This window comes from Nyctereutes procyonoides, unplaced genomic scaffold (assembly GCF_905146905.1).
Source record: "Nyctereutes procyonoides isolate TBG_1078 unplaced genomic scaffold, NYPRO_anot_genome, whole genome shotgun sequence".
NCBI classification, from domain to species: domain Eukaryota; kingdom Metazoa; phylum Chordata; class Mammalia; order Carnivora; family Canidae; genus Nyctereutes; species Nyctereutes procyonoides.
In genome coordinates, this window is record NW_026575043.1 from 42495507 (window position 1) to 42512714 (window position 17208).

A 17208-nucleotide genomic window follows, 5' to 3' on the forward strand; every position below is an offset into this window, starting at 1 on the left:
TATTGCTCAAAAAGTTGAAATTCTATGATCTTTTCATGGAAAGGCAATGTGTATGAAAGCTGGAACCTGATTCCTAAAGCCTTTTAAACGAACCAAAAATATAATCAACTTGAGAAATAGTGAAACCAGCAGGCAGTGATTAGGTTTTATGATACCCATTTTAATTTTACTCCTTATAGTTAGTAGGAATACTGAATTGAACAGATTTTTCTCTTTCTTTTGCATAGTCCTTTGCCCTATAGCTAAATGAGACAGTCTGATTAGCAGGCTAACTAAATAATATATTAACCTTTTTTGGATCTTTATCCAAGAAGTTTACAAAGCATGGCTAAAATGAGGCCCTTTGTGCAGGTTTGAAGAACCCTAATATTTATTACTTTTGGACAAGAAAATCACTAGAATAATCACACTATTTCTTCTTTTAACTACATGAACTTAATAGTCTATTCTCTGCACTTAACATTTAGCCTTAGGAAACTGATACTAGCTTCACTTTTTAGGTATTCAAATAACAGGTTCCATAGAGAATATATGAAAAGGCCTTTGTGATCTCTCCAACATACCTTTCAAATAGCACAGAAAGTCATGATAATAATAAAAGGAATGACACGGAATGCCTCCGATAATGCACTATATTTTGGGTAGCTTCTTATGTACTCTTTTATCATTTTATTTAAAAATTCACAAAGCTATGGCTTCTTATTCCCATTTAGAAATTAAAATCCTAAAGAACAGAGAAGTTAGTTGTCAAAGATCCCACAGCAAGTGTGTGGCAGAGCTGGGGTTTGAGCCCAGAGCTGTCTGAATCTAAAATCAGTGCTCTTTATATTATGTCACACTGCCTCTCAAAAGAGAATGCCTAAAATTATTTAGGAAAGAGCTAAAGCTCTAGCACTTTTAAGTGAGTAGGGCAACTTGACATTGTAACTGGAAAAAATGGAAATTGATCTTTTTATCCACGGCTTCTTTCACTCTTACTCATCCTCGTTTTATACTGGGCACACATAACACACCTACAGACTGAATGCAGGTCAGAAGCTTGCCTGCACGTATACCACAACCTGAACTCTCCCCTCTTTTCCAGCATGAAATCCACGAGATCAAGTGTTTAAGACCCTCTTCAGCATAATTAGTAATTTCATGGTGCCTTCAAAAAGCAGCTTTCACCAAGAACCATTTTCAGCATGTTGTTCCAGAAACTCTTAAGGCTCTCTCTGACACAGCAGAAAACACATTTGTTGAATTGGATTAAAGCTGGAATGCAACTTTTAGTGGATATTGCTGACTCAGCCTGTCCCCACTTGACTTTCAAACAGCTTTGTTAGCTCCTGAATACAGGCTCTCTCTTTTCAATGAATTTCAAAAAGTGGTCCATTCTGCCCTCCTTTGAAGGGTTAAGTTACTCAGGGAAGTGAACGCTTTCATTTTCTAGTAAAGATTGCATTGGTGCCATTTAAAATGTTTCCAAGAGCAATTAAAAAGTGAAGTAAATGCTTTGTTGTTATGTGTCCAATGTGCTTGTAAAGCAAGCCCTCACCAGAACAGCCCCAGTGGCAAAAAAGTAACGGATTTGTGTTCTTGAGCCAAAATGTCAGAGTTGGCCACTTATTTGAAACAACAGCAATTCTGTAATTGCATTTCCTTGATTCAAATGGAAGACCCCATCAAATCCATTATCTAATACTGAATAAGACAAAGACAGCTTATAACATGGCCCAGCTGTTGGAGTGCTCTGGAGGGAGATATAATATGCTCTGTGACTCAGTAAGCAGAAGGTAATGGACTAAAAGTTATCAAGCCCTTCACAACAAGGAGATCTGGAGTTTAACCAGAAATTTCAGACTGTCAACCTTAACAAAACAGATGGCGTTCTCCAGTTCACAGCACCATCCGGCGAGCTGGCATGTCTGCTTTGACAACTCCTGGTACTTCTTAAATGCCTGATGGAGGAACATCCTCTTTGTCATCAGTGAGAAACTTGCACTAGTTTGTGTGTGACAAGAAAGAGAATAAGAAGTACCTATGTACTAAATCCTTTAGTGAACGCTGTTATGATCTTTCTCCCCTATTCTCCTTCTGGGCTTTGAGGGGAGGACATTCTACTTAAGAATCCTATTGGACTGTTCATTTTTCTTTCTTCTGGTACCATAGAAACCACTCAGCTAGTGTGCTGATTTCTCCACTGTAATCACTAAGATTTCCTATTCACAAATGGCTCATTTTCACTGGCAACATTACAGGTGTTTACAATATTGTATAGCAAGGATGACCACATAATTTGTCACTGGAACAGTCCCAAGCACCACCAGGATACAGGATATAGAGTCCTCATACATCTAGCACACTTATGAAAAACCTGACTGCTGGAGTCAGGTAGCTTGGCTTTGGATCCTAGCTACACCACCTGTTGGCTTTGTAACCTTGGACAAGGTGCTCAGTTGTTCTCTGCCTCAGTTTCTTTATCTGTGAAATGGGCATAATTATAGCACCATTGGTCAATATGTGTAAAACCCTTAGAACTATGCCTGGCACATAATAAATGCTAAAAAATGTTATAGTCACTATTATCATGATAGTTGTATCATATGTGGGGAAGAGTAAATCATTTCTTTTTTTTAAAGACTTTTATTTATTCATGAGAGACACACAGAGTGAGAGAGACAGAGACACAGGCAGAGGGAGAAGCAGGCTACATGTAGGGACCCCAATGTGGGACTTGATCCCGGGACTCCAGGATCACGCCCTGGGCTGAAGGCAGGTGTTAAACTACTGAGCCACCCGGGGATCCTGAGTATATTATTTCTTAACACAAAAGTAAGATGCTAAGAGAAAGGTGAAAACACTACTGAAATACATAGCATTTCTTGCCCTTCAGACAGTTCTGATCCATTGAAAGTTGAAGGTGGTTATTAAAAGCAGAGCAGTACATGTTGTTATTTGACCTCTTTTTACTCCAGCTTTACCGAGATAGAATTGACACCGAACAATTGTGTAAGTTTAAGGTATACAGTGTGATTATTTGATATGTGTATATGTTGTGACATGCTTTACCATAATAAGGTTGGTAAGTACAACCTCCACCTCACATAATTACCATTTTGTTGTTGTATGGTTAGATCATTAAAGGCCTATGCTCATTACATACAATATAGTGTGGTTAGCTATAGTCATCATGCTATACATTAGATACCCAGACTTATTCTTCTTATAATTGACCCAAATCTCTCCATTTCCCTCACTCCTCAGCCCCTTGCAACCACTAGTATGCTCTGTTTCTATTAGTTTGATGTATCTAGACTCCACATATAAGTGAGATTATACAATATTTGTCTTAATCTGTTATTTCACTTAGCATAATTCCCTCAAGGTCCATTTATGTTGTTGCAAGTGGCAGGATTTCCTTCTTTTTTATGACTAATATTCCACTATATATATACATATATATATGTATATATGGAATGTTAATCATATATATATATATATATTTAAATATCTCACATTTTCTTTGCCCATTCATCCATCAATGGACACTTAAGTATTTTCCATGTCTTAACTATTATGAATAATGCTATAATGAACCCAGGAATGCAGATTATCTTTTTGAGATAGTATTTTCATCTCTTCAATACATACCTAGAACTGAGATTATTGGATCATACAGTAATTCTATTTTTAACTTTTTGAGAAACCTCCATAGTGGCTGCACCAATTAACATCCCCACCAACAGTGCATCAGGATTCTCCTTTCCTTTACATCCTTCAGCATTTATCTCTTATCTTTTTGACAATAGCCATTCTAACAGATGTGAGGTGACATCTTATTATGGTTTTGATTTGTATTTTCCTGAAGATCAGTGATCTTAAGCACTGTTTCATGTGCTTTTTAGCCATTTGTATGTCTTTGAAAAAATGTCTACTCAAATCCTCTGCCCATTGTAAAATCAGACAGTTTGTTTCTTTGCTGTTATGTTGTGTGAGTTCCTTATGTATTTTGGAGGTTGACCTCTTATCAGATATATGGTTTGCAATATTTTCTCCCATTCTATAGGTTGCCTTTTCATTTTGTTTATTTTTTCTTTTACAGTGTACGGCTTTTTACGTTGATGTAGTACCACTTGTTTATTCTTGCTTTTGTTATTTACACTTTTGGTACCATACCCAAAGTAACCATGGCCAAGCCTGATGTCAAGGAGCTTTTCCTCCCTGGTTTTTTTTTTTTAAGCTTTTATTTATTTATTCATGAGAGACACAGAGAGAGAGAGGTGGAGACACAGGCAGAGGGAGAAGCAGGCTCCATGCAGGGAGCCTGATGTGGGACTTGATCCCGGAACTCCAGGATCATGCCCTGAGCCGAAGGCAGATGTTCAACCAATGAGCCACCCAGGCATCCCTTCCCCTGTTTTCTCATAGGAGTTTTATGGTTTCAGATTTTATATTTAAATCTTAACCTATTTTCACTTAATTTTTGTGAGTAATGTAAGATAGGAGGGGTCCAATTTCATTCTCTTGCATATAGATAATGAGTTTCAACACCACTTACTGAAACCATTTCAACACCATTTATTGAAGAGATTATCCTTTCCCCATTAAGTAGTCTTGGTTCCCTTCTCCAATGCTAATTGACTGTGTATGCATGGGTTTATTTCTGGGCTCTCAATTCTGTTCCATTGGTCTATTTGTCCATTTTTATGACAATACAATACTGTTATGGTTATTATAATTCTGTAAAATAGTTTGAAGTCAGAAAGTGTGATGCTGGGGCACTTGGGTGGTTCAGTCAGTTAAGCATCTGCCTTAGGCCCAAGTCATAATCCCAGGATCCTGGGATCAAGCTCCATGTTGGGTTTCCTCTTAGTGGGGAGCCTGCATCTCCCTCTCCCTCTCCCTCTGCCCCTCCCCTTGCTTGTTCTTGCTCTCAAATAAATAAAATCTTTTTTAAAAAGTGTGATGCCTCCAGCTATGTTCTTTCTCAAGATTGCTTTGGCTATTCAGGATTTTTGTTGTTGTTGTTGTTTTGTGGTTCCTTATGAATTTTAGGGTGGCTTTTTGTATTTCTATGCAAAATGCCATTTGAATTTTAATAGGGATTACACTGATTCTATAGAGGACTGTGGGTAGTACAGACATTTTAACAATATCAACTCTTCTATGAATATACAATACCTTTCCATTTATTTGTGACTTCTTAAATTTCTTATTTTCTTTTTAAGATTCTTTTTTTGAGAGTGGGAGGGGGTGGGAGAGGCAGAGGGAGACAGAGAGAAAGTCCCAAGCAGTCTTTCCATCAAGTGCAGAGCCTGACACAGCTGCAATCTCAGAACCCTGAGATCATAGCCTGAGCCAAAACCAAGAGTCAGATGCTTGACTGACTGAGCTACCCAGATGCCATATCTTTTTTTTAAAGACAGTTCATTGTATGTAGGAATGCAACTGATTTTTATATGTTGATTTTGTATCCTGAAACTTCACTGAATTTATTTATTAGGTCTAATAGTTTTTGGGTGGAGTCTAGGATTTTCCATATGCTGATCATGTCATCAGCCAACAGAGACAATTTTACTTTTTCCTTTCTGGTTTGGGTGTCTTTTATTATTGATTGGTTGATTGATTGATTGCCTATTTGCTCTGGCTAGGATTTCTAGTACTCTGTTGAATCATAGTGGTGAGAGTGGGCATGCTTGTCTTGTTCCTGATCTCAGAGGGAAAGCTTTCAGCCTTTCACCATTGAGTATGATGTTGGCTGTGGGCTTGCCAAATATGACCTTTATTATGCTGAGGTATATTCCTTCTATATCCAATTAGTTGAGAGTTTTTATCATAGAAGAATGTTGAATTTTGCTAAATGCTCTTTCTTCATCTACTGAGATGATCGTATGATTTTTCCCTTTCACTATGTAACATGATGTATTATATTTTTGATTTGCATATGTTGAATCATCTTTGAGATGATTCATCCCAGAAGTACACCCCACTTGACCATGGTGTATGATTCTTTTAATGTGCTGTTGGATTCAGTTTGATAGTATTTTGTTGAGAATTTTTGCATGTATATTCATCAGGAATATTGGCCTATAGTTTGTTTTCTTGTAGTATCCTTATCCAGCTTTGGTATCATGGTAATGCTGACTATGTAAAATGAGTTTAGGAGTTTTCATTTTTTTGGAAGAGTTTGAGAAGAATTAACATTAATTCTTCTTTAAATGTTTGATATAGTTCAACTGTGAAGCCACTTGGTCTGGGGTTTTCTTTATTGGGAGATTTTTTATTACTTATTCAATGTCTTGTTATTTTTCTGTTCAGATTTTGTATTACATCATGATTCAGTCTTGGTAAGTTTTATATTTTGTGGAATTTATCCTGTGTCTTCCGAGTTGCCAAATTTGTTGGCATATAAGTAGTCACAAAAGCCTCTTATGATCTTTTGTCTTTTTGTGGTATTAGTTGTAATGTCTCCTTTTTATTTAAAATTTTACTTATCTGGGTCCTCTCCCTTTTTTTTCTTAGTAAGTCTAGCTAGCTAAAGGCTTGTCAATTTTCTTTATTAAAAAAACAAAACAAAACAAACTCACCAGCTCTTAGTTTCATTGGTCTTTCTATTTTTCTATTCTATTTCTATTCTATTTCTTTGATTTCTCCTTGGGTCTTTGTTATCTCCTTCTTTTTGCTAACTTTGGGCTTAGTTTGTTCTTGTTTATCTAGTTTGTTGAGGTGTCATTAGGTTATTACTTGAGAGCTTTCCTTTTTCTTATGTAGGCATTTATCACTATAAACTTCCCTCTTAGTGCTGCCTTTGCAAATTTCCATAAGTTATGGTATGTTGTGTTTGCATTTTCATTTATTTCAAGATATTTTTAAAATTTTTTCTTTGGAAATGCCTGGGTGGCTCAGCGGTTGAGCATTTGCCTTTGGCTCAGGGTGTGATCCCAGGGTCCTGGGATTGAGTCCCACATTGGGCTCCTCTCAGGGAACCTGCTTCTCCCTCTGCCTATGTCTCTGCCTCTCTCTCTGTGTCTCTCATGAATAAATAAATAAAATCTTTAAAAAAAAATTTCTTCTTTGACTAGTGGTTGTGCATGGGTGTGTTAATTTTCACATATTTGTGAAATTTCCAGTTGCCTCCTGTGATTGATTTCTTAGTTTCATACCATTGTGGTCAGAAAAGATATTTGGTATAATTTCAATCTTAAAATTTGCTGAGACTTGTTTTCTGACCTAACTAACACATGAGCTATCCTGGAGAATGTTCCATGCATGCTTGAGAAGAATATGTTGTATTCTCCTGCTGTTGGGTGAAATGTTCTGTAGATGTCTGTTAAGCCCATTTGATCTAAAGTATTATGTAAGTCCCTTATTGATAAATCCCTTAGTGACTTCTGGTCCAGGTATCTACCTTTTGAAAGTGAGGTATTGAAATCCCTACAGACATTGTATTGTCCGTTACTCCCTTAAGCTGTCAGTGTTTGCCTAGTATGTTTAGGTGCTCCTATGTTGGGTACATATATATTTATAATTGTTATATCCTTTTGATGAGTAGACCTTTTTATCATTATATAATGAACCTCTTTGTCTTTATTACAATTTTTTACTTATAAGTCTATTTTATGTGATATAAATGTACCTACCTCTGTTTTCTTTTGGTTTCCATTTTCTTGGAAGATCTTTCTCTGTCCCTTGACTTTGAGCCTTTCTGTGTCCTGGAGGTTGAAGTGAGTTATTGGCAGCAAGTAGTTGGGACTTTTTTTTTTTTTTCTTTCTCACCCATTCAACCAGTCTGTGCCTTTTGATTGGAGACTTTAATCCATTTACATTTTAGTGTGTTCTGTCATGGCTGTGCAGCCTTCCTTAGCTTGTGTGCATGGCAGTGGAAGTCAACAATGAGTGTTGGGCCAGGGGCATGCAGGTGGACAGCTGGAAGGGCTAGCCCTGCACCTGACTGTAGTGTGTGTGTGTGTGTGTGTGTGTATGTGTGTGTGTGTCAGTTGCAGGGGTGTAGGCTGTTGTTTTGCACTTGCACAGCAGCAGAGGCCTGGGCTGGCTTCTTGTGCAGTTCCCAGGCTCCAGTGAGGGAGTGGAGAGGCACACAGGTGGCTGGCATCAACAAACATGAATAGGTTCGGGGTGAAGACTGGTGAAATCTGCAGGTGGTTTGCAGTTGCTATGCTGGATACTGGTCTCTTCAGTGGTCAAAGCACTACAGCCTTCTACAGAGCAATTCACTATGTGGCCATATGGCTGATACTGGTAGCCCCTACTTTTCTTACGTATTCATCGCCTTCTCTGTATGTCTCCAGCCTTGCTGGTCTCTAGGTGGGGTTAAACTGAAGCAGAGGCATCATGTGGTACACCAAAAGGCTGGGAAGCTAGTTGCTTACCCTGTATTCTTTTTTCTCTGGAAAGGGAGAAAGTTCTAGTTGGAAAGAGCCCTCTTAACACTGAGCAATGCTAGTTTGGGGAATGGGATGATGCAGGCAAATTGAAGCTGTTCTTCCTTGCCTTTTTGAGTGGTTAGTCTCAAGGTTTTTGTTCCACTGTGTTACTGAAGTTCCTTAAGTGGACTCCAAAGCTCTTCCAGAGCTGTTTTGTTCATGGAGAGCTGCCTCATTGTTGATCTTTGTGGGGGACGGAGGCTGGAGTCTCTTACTCTGCCATCTTGCTGATGTCACTCCTGCTTCTGATCTCTTTATCTCTGACTGAAAAACTGTGTTGTCACTGGCTTGCATCCCTCTGACAAGAAACACTTCAAATAAGAGACCCATGGAAAAAATCCAAACCAAAACATTGATTTGCTCAGGGATTGCTCACCACAGATTTTACTGTTGCTGCCACTGCTCACTGATGTTTGGAGGAAGGCGATCAGTTTTGGATACCAAGAACGGAAATGCTCAAGCAGGTATGATAAGTTAATGTTCTGTGACTCTGAGATGGCTGGACTTGGCGTTGGATGTTGGAAGGCCCAAACCAGATCTCTGAACCTTATCTTTCACAAACCACTTCTCCTTCTGAGCCTCCATTCCCTAACACAAAAGAAGGCCATATATTCATTCTTTCTAAGATAGTTATTAAGCTCACAACAAAAATGTGAATGTGATAATGCTTTGATGATTGTTAAGTACTAAAGAAGTAAGAGTCACATCAATACGACTCTACTGAGAACCTTGAGGTTGATGTTATTTTGTTTGTTTGTTCAGCTTTTCCCGTGGAAGATAAAGATAGTCCTGTGGGAGAAGCTTTAGGGTGGATAGTTTCCTGTGAGGCCACAGCAAGCAATGGGCAGAGCAGGGCAAAAGTGAGGTAAACCTGGGTCAACTCATTCCATCACTGTCCAACTTTTGCGTCACTTAATCTTTCTGACCCTCAGGTTCCATCCTGAGGTGTTGTGAGGAGGAGACACCCCCTCTTCTAATAAGCTCTCACAAATCCACATCGGTGCTCTTCCACACCCTTGCATTGCTCTGTGCCCGATAGGCAGGGAGCACACTAACTGCCCTGCGTGGTTGGCATCCCTGTCTGTCTCTCCCCTCAGGCTGCAAGCCCTTGGAGAAGCTGTAGGTTCCCCATCTGACACGTTTGTAGTCTCCGTGCTTAGCCCTCTGCTTGTTAGTATTTGATGCTGCATGAATTGATGAGTAGTGCTTAGCACATAGCAAGCACTCAGAAAATGGTACTGCTGTTGTTATTCTAGGAGAGATTTGTCTTTTAAAATAAGCTTACAGATGTCTCCACTCATCTCAATTAGCTGGATGTTAAAATGCAGACTTGGGTAAGGAATGACCATAGCACAGCAATTTTGGCTTTCTGGAAGGCTTTTAACAAAGAAAGACAACAACTGCCAGTTGTTTTGTAATGATGACCCCAGATTTTTAAAACTCTGACCAGTGATCTCAGATCATGGTCTTGAGACAACTTGAAGGCATACTTGGTAGGTTTCTAAACCATCTTCTTCTAAGAGATCTGATAAAGCCACAGCTTCCTGGGATTCTCAGAGGCAGGGAGACTGTGACAGCCAGGAGACACAAAAACCTGAGCCTTGCTGTCAGATGGGACAGGCCTGGGTTTGAATTCTAGCTCTGCCATTTGTGAACATGTAGCCTTGGGAAAGTTGTAGAAGTTCTTCATACTTCAATTCCCTCATCTGTAGAATGAAATTAAGAATAGAACCTCTTGGGTGGCAGTCCAGGCACAGCTCCTGCGAGGATTAAATGAGGCCATGTATGTGAAGTACTTTGCACAGTCCCTGGCACACAGTACTGGCTCAGGAATCCTCGCTGGCATTGCACTGAGACCTCCTCCTGCCTTGGGGCACTGTCGGCACCACCGGGCCCTCCCCTTCTTCCTTCTGAGTGATGTTAAGGCTCTGGGGAAATTTAAAGTAGCTTTTCTTTGTGGATGATTTGAAGATTCCTGACCTAGACAGATGATTGGAGCTAGTTCCTTTTGTGCTGTGGGATTTGCTAGAAGAAAAATTTCCTCCTAAGCTGGTGAAAAAATAACTTTCTTCCCTTATATGGTTTTAACTTGTACTGAGCCCCTTTTTCCTGTTTTACCATTTCAGACCTTCTATGTGATCTTGAAAAGCATTTTGTTTTCTTCTAAATATGTTCATAATGATTGCAGAAGCAGTAGTGTGCTTGTAAAGTATACTCCTGACTCTTGTCCATTTCTGTGCTGAGTCATTGACCCCTTCACCTTCTTCATTCTCTCTCATTTATGGTGCACCTGAAGAAGGGAGTCATACTAAATGTTGTCAGATGAAAGCAGTCCTGTTAAAGAAACATGTTGACCTGTGGTTATTCTCACACTCATTCTTTTGGGGACACACACACACACACACACACACACACACTAGTGCTCTCCCAACACAAAGTTATACTTGGAGGAAAAAGGAATTCTTAGAGTTAGATTAGCAATGGTTGTTAAGTATGATCTGTCTGGTTTTTCAATTCTTCATTTCTAAAGTATTCAAACAGTGTGTTCTCTTTGACCTTTTTTGACTATAAACACACAGATTTTTTTTATTCTTTTGTCCATTTATCCATTTACCCATCTACCCATCTATTGACATATTCTTCCATTCATGTACCTACTAAATAACTTTTTAGGGATCCCTGGGTGGCGCAGCGGTTTGGCGCCTGCCTTTGGCCCAGGGCGCGATCCTGGAGACCCAGGATCGAATCCCATGTCAGGCTCCCAGTGCATGGAGCCTGCTTCTCCCTCTGCCTATGTCTCTGCCTCTCTCTCTCTCTCTCTCTCTCTCTCTCTCTCTCTCTCTCTCTCTCTCTCTCATAAATAAATAAAAAATAACTTTTAAATACCTTTCACGCTTTAGGTATCATTTCTGCAAGATAAAACTCAGTGGGTTGGGTGTGAAGAGACGGAGGTCTAAGTTCCAGCTCTGCCATTAACTCAGTATCCACAGAGAGAAGAAATGTTTCACATTATATGGTGACACTGAGCTTTTCTTCCTCTGGTATTTTATAATACAACCCAACAGAAAATTTGACCACTGCTCAGGTGCTGTGGTTATAGGACATTTCACACTCTTTGAGATTAATGAAAAATGTACAGATGGCTCTGTTGTACATTTAAGCATTTTAATTTATGTCAACATTCACACTTTCTTCAAAAAGCCTACTTTATTCTGGGAAATCTCGTGGTGGTGGTGTTTATGAATGACAGTATACCCATCTTATCATTTTTGGCTTGTCTGATGGTTTCCCAAATATTACATTCTCATTTTGTCAAACCATTAACAATGGTGGACAAGGAATGTCAGAAAAGTCCAACCCTGATTTTTCCTCTTTGCCTTTCCTTTGTTCTGTTTTTATGGCTCCAGTAACAGGGATTTTATTATAGCAGTTTGTATCCTCAGCTCTTTTGCTGAGGCTCTGCATAATTTATGATCTAGATTCCAAAATGTTAGTGAATTGCTGCACCAGAAATAATGGAATGTGACAGCAATGGATTCCACATTCTTGGCCCAAATATTTGTGTCTGTGGTTTACAAGTCATTTCAGAGCATGATTGCTACATTGCTCAAGCTGTTACTGAGAATGAATTCTGACAAAGGAAGAGAATTTGGGTAATTATGAAAATACAAAATGGGTCTGTGCAACAGGATTCTGCTCATGAGTATCAGGAAGAAGAGCATATCGCCCCCCAACATACCCCTCCATAGACATGGTTCACCCCTCTGTCATAGGCCACATTGCTGAATATTGGGTATGTGGTTCAGATCTCAGAGTATCTGTTATGTTAAAGGTATACATGATTAGTGAATCAACATTTATTGGACACTTATCCTATCTGAATAAAGTAGGTGTGTGCCCTAATGATGCACCCTTGGGGCCCTCACTTTATTTTTAAGAGTTTTATCTTCCTGGAGAGATAGTGAATGATAAATCTCACATAAGCCCAGATGACCCAAAAGCTCCATAATCTGTTTAACTCCTTTTTGTTGAAATGGATTTTTATTAGGTATATCTTCCAATTCTTTCAGAAAGATCTGGAAACAGAGCCTACTTTAAATGCAAAATCATTTAAACGGACCAAAAATTACAGTTACTTCAGAAGTACTAAAGAGACTGTTTGGTGTAATAAATGAATCCCTTGCTCTTGTGTTGTTGTGGCTTTTGTTGGTGAGTCAGAAGAGGTTTAGTGGTTGTGGAATCAACTCTATGAAGAATCTGGAAGGTTTGTATGGTATTAAATTGTCCTTCGTATGGCAAAAACGAAATAAAAATCATCTCACCAAATTCTTGGACTCTTCATAAAAAGAGTCCTATATATTAATTATCATTAGTGAGGTGATAGAAAGGACATAAATGCAGTGGATAGGAGCATGCTGCTACAGTTTTGTAAGGGTGTCTGAGGGACTGAGAGTTGCTCTTTACTAAGAGCTGCTCTTGTAGTAAAAATACTGATGCATTGTTTCCACAATCAGTTTGAACCTTTACTCTATGATCTAAGTACCCAAAATGTGGACAGAACTATGAAGTAGGACATATATAGGAATGTACATAGCTGCTGTACCCTCCAGTGAAGTGTGATGAAAAATGCATGCGTTTAGGATTTCTTATTCATTTGTTTGTTTTGTATTTAGTGAGCACTCTGTCTTGGGCACTGTTCTTGGCATTGCAGATAAAGCAGTGAGTAAAACAGAGCCCCTGCTTAGCTTATACGCCAGTACAGGAGACATGATTTTGAAAGAGAGAGAGAGAGAGAGAGAGAGAGAGAGAGAGAGAGAGAGAAAGGAACGAAGGAAGGAAGGAAGGAAGGAAGGAAGGAAGGAAGGAAGGAAGGAAGAAATGCTATGAAGGAAAATAAAGCTGGGAAAGGGGCTAGAAAAGAACAGTAAGGGGATGGAGAGGAAGGAGGGAGTGGGGTACCAGCTGGGATATTTTAGGTGGTGAGGTCAAGTGAGGCCTCTGTGAGGAGGTAACAGTTAAATGGAGACCTGAAGGAAGCCCAGAGTGCACTTCAGAGTGAGCCACTCTTGGGTTCGAATTCCTTCTTTGGAACTTACTTGCTACTGGGCCTCTCTGCTCTTGCATGGACGGATTTGTTGTTTATTGATATTCTTCCTCTTCTTCCCTCTCCTCCTCTTCCTCTTTTTCTTTTGCATTTACAAATTAAATACAGTTTTATATTCTCTGACCATGCTGGTTAACCCAAAGTTGTTTGTTTGTTTATTTGTTTGTTTTTAAGATTTCATTTATTTATTCATGAGAGACACAGAGAAAGAGGGAGAGACACCGGCAGAGGGAGAAGCAGGGAACCCAATGTGGGACTCGATCCCAGGCCCATGGGACCATGACCTGAGCCAAAGGCAGACGCTTAACCACTGAGCCCCCCAGGTGCCCCAAACTCAGAGTTTATAATACTCACAGTAGCCATATTTTCCAAATAAAAATTCAAGACTCAATAATCTCATCTGAAAAAAACCTTATTTCTGATTTATGAATTTATATGCATAAATGTCCAAGGGAGTTATAAAAATTAATTATATTTACTTACACATTTAGTTACTCTTTTCCTTTATTGAGAGGAAGATTACATAAAATTGACCATTTCTGGAAAGCTCTAGCCTATGGATGGATACCTTCATTACCTTAAATGCCCACAGTCCCATGAAACTCTTTTGGGGAGTCCAAAGTCAATTTTAACAGATAGAGATTTCAACTTCTTGGAACTTTATGTGGGACAGTGGGTGGCACAAATGTTGACCTAAGTGGGAAGTGACAGAAAAGTTCTATAGTCAGAATTTCTAATGTGGTGTGTTTTGGAGACTATGATCTGAGTGGGAATGATGTGGACAGCATTGCTGTCAGTTCACAGTAACATTAAAAGCTTCTTTAGAGAAAGAGTCCACCGGGACCTTATTACTTCTAGAGCCACTGGCTGCTCTGGGGAGAGATTCAGAAGCACATCACCCATGAGACTGTGTCTGTTGTATGTCAGGTTTCCTCTTGTGGAGCGTTAGACCCCACAGCTCTGTCCTGGCAAGACTTCTGGCCTATGGAGCCCCTGAATCTGGAGCACTCAACTGTCATGGTCATTATTGTAATACTCTGTATTTCTACAGTGCTTTATGAATCACTTCATTTTGTCCTCATTAAGAATCCTGTAGAGAGTCAGGGCTGACCCACTTGACCTGATGGGCAGGGAGTTCACATGTCTGAGGTCACCGAAGAAGCCAGGACTGTACCCAGATCCAAACCCATGAACATGTTTCCCCAGTGCCACCATGCTGGAGGACCACCTTTCTTAGCATAGAGCTGCTGACTTGTGGCAGATCCTTCCACAGAAATCATGTGGGTGGGTGCTAGGGTCCTGGTCATTAGTATGAGGTAAGCCAGGAAAGGAGAGAAAAGACATTTGGCTTGGGGCCTGAAGCCAGAGAATCATGTCGGGGAGAGATGGCACCTAAGAGAGAAAAGAGACTTCCCTTGAACACTAGGATCACAAATTTTAGAGGTAGAGAGGGACTGTGGTGATTGTATAATCCAATCCCTTTAATGTTTAGAAAAGCAAAACGGAACAAAACTAAATGACAGCTCAGAGAAGTTGAGGGATTTAAATCACAGAGCTGGTTCATGGCCAAACAGTATGAAAGCCTGGTGTTTCTAATGCCCAGGCAAATGGGTTTCTGTTTTATTTTTCTTCCTTGTATCAGGCTTATGCTCTTTAATCTCCCTCCCGCAGTGGAAAGCCTTTGAATTTTTGACAGTTTCGTATTTCTAAAAGCAATCCCGATTAAAATGTCTTTAATTGAAATAAGAACAGTGATTAAGGCCATCCTATCCTTGTTACTGCAGGTTTAATCCTCCTCACCATCCTCTCCTTGAATTGTGACTATACCACAGAAGTAGAGCTCAATGGATACTGGAGGCAGTTGCTCATTTCATATAAATGTGTTTTCTTTTCTGTTGTTTCACGTATCACAATGTGGTGTTATTTCTTTCATGTCTCTCCTGCCTTCTAGGCTGTGAGCTCCTTGAAGGCCTGGCAGCAGGCCTTTCAAGTTAGGCTTATACCCCTAGCACAACATATGACCCTCAGAAGGCTTTCATTAAAGGTGTATATTTGGGTGGCATGTTTCTGTTGCATCTCTTTCAATGCCCTCAGCTCCACCCTGTCCTCTTTCCCACCCCACACTACCCCCCCCCACCCCATCTCAGGATGAAAGCAGTTGTTCTAGAATCCTAATCATTAGCAGGAAAATTTGGAGCCTTGTGATTCATGCCCATGTTTGTCTTTTTAAGTATCTGTATTTTGAGAGCTAGTGGTCATTGTTATTCTTTGTTCATTTGAACTGCCCTCTATTTTTGTTTGTATCTTTGAGTTCAGCTCCACGATATTGATTTCCTTTTAATGGAATAAAAGCCACCTCAGATCTTTCCTGCATATTGAGTTATGTTTTGGTGTTCAGGAAAGGCAACGCCACCTAGTGATTAGGAGCTCAGGCTGTGGAGTCAAAGGGGTACAGAGTTTCTCCTGTCCTCTCAGTGGGGTTATCTTGGGGCCAGTTGTTTGCCTTGATAAGCCTTGGGATTTTCCCAAGCTATTAAAGCCAGAGCCACATTGACCACATCATTACAATTCTAAATAGCAACATGTTCCTGGATTGTTTTCTTCTTCAATCATCCATGCAGATGGAGAGATGAGCTTTTGCCAGAGTGGGCATCTTGATGGTGATCCTGGGTAGGAGGACACATACAGAATCTCACACTTTCAACTCTCTTATTTTATTAGTTATTAAAGCTTACCTTGTACAAATACTTGTAAACATATGCTCAGTGTTTTTAAAAATTTGTGGCAGAAAGAGATTTGTTGGAACATTTGAAGATTTTTGGATCTCATTTCCCAAGAGTCTAGCAGTTCATCCCTTTACCCATTATTGAACATTTATAAAAGCAGAGTTCTGACAGCTTTTTACAATATCTTGAGATTATAATAATGATTTCTGTGTCAGACATTTGTTTGCTTCAGAGTCTGGCTGGTTGATACTATAGTTCATTCCACAGACTGAGTTAGTGTTTAGGAGTGTGGTGATTTTAAAATATGTCCACAAGTTCCCTGACACTCCTTCCCTCAAAAAGCTGAGTCTAATTCTCCTTCCCTTGAATGTGGGCTATTAGGGATGCCCTTCAAACCAATAGAATATGACAGAAGTGATGCTATATGATCTCTGAGGCAAAGTCATAAAAAGGATACAGCTTCTGCTTGGCTCTCTCCCACTGGGATCACTCACAATGGGAGGAGTCAATGCCATGTTGCCAGAATGCTCAAACTTCCATCTCCTCTTGGAGGAGAATAGTGGTATTCCCCTTTCAAACCAAGAGGAACCGCTAGGAGAACTACTCATCTCACTTGAGATATCTGCAGGAATGGGACTCCTATTCTTTGAACAGATGCTTGATTATGTAGTGAATTTGCTGTTCTGTTCTTTGTACCTTCCTGAGAGGGAGAAGAGAAAGGTGGAGATGTACCAGTAGAATAGGATTGTCACTCCTCTAACTTGGCAAATCAAACACACAGAGATTTCCTGCGGACCAAAGGGTGTACAAGTTAGCTTGAGACAACTTCTCCAGAACACCCTCCAAGAGGGCTTCTTTTGACTGAGCAAACCCCAGCAGCACAAGACTGCTGGGTGTAGCTCTATGGATGGGGTCTGATATCAGGGCTCTCACATCAGAAATTGTACAATGG

At 39.8% G+C, this 17208-nt stretch overlaps 1 protein-coding gene across 3 annotated transcripts in view; it reads left to right on the forward strand.

The window, feature by feature from the left end:
* The window catches only part of TTC28 (tetratricopeptide repeat domain 28), a 621782-nt gene that overhangs the window by 457923 nt on the left and 146651 nt on the right, over positions 1–17208 (forward strand). The gene's annotated exons all lie outside the window — the stretch shown is intronic.